We start from the raw sequence: 618 nt of genomic DNA, 5'->3' as shown, positions 1-618 counted from the left end.
GTTTTTAATATTCTTTTTAGTTTCTGCAGTTTTTTATTTTATTTTATTTTATTTTTTCCTACGTGCTTTGATTCTGTTCTATCTTCCTGTATTTTAATCATGTAAAGCACTTTGCATTGTCTTTGTACTGAATTTTGCTATGCAAATACATTTGCCTTGCCTTGCCTTGCCTTGCCTTTATGGTTGGACTCTATGCTGCCCCTACTTGTTGTATTCGCCATTTACAAAAATAAATACCTTTTTCAAGATGATGCAAAGTTACATTTCCCACAGTTGAAAATTAAGTATAAGGAAGTTATCACCCAAAATTTCTTAAAATTTTTCCTGCATTACTTTTATACTTTAAGTAGTTTTAAACATGGTACTTTTACACTTTTACTTAAGTAAAAAGCTGAAGTTGATACTCTAACTTTGATTAAGTGTTTTTAAACAGTAGGATTTATAGTTCTACTGGAGTAATAAACATTAATAGTTTTATTCCCCTGAGTTTTTCGCTGGTCTCCATCAGAGATGGGAAGTAACGAAGTACAAATACTTTGTTACTGTACTCAAGTAGATTTTTCTGATATTTTTACTTTACTTTACTACTTATTTTTATGGCGACTTTTTACTTCTACT

Source organism: Cyprinodon variegatus, unplaced genomic scaffold (genome assembly GCF_000732505.1).
Source record: "Cyprinodon variegatus isolate N-32 unplaced genomic scaffold, C_variegatus-1.0 Scaffold835, whole genome shotgun sequence".
Taxonomy (NCBI): Eukaryota; Metazoa; Chordata; class Actinopteri; order Cyprinodontiformes; family Cyprinodontidae; genus Cyprinodon; species Cyprinodon variegatus.
This window is presented reverse-complemented; position numbering follows the sequence as displayed.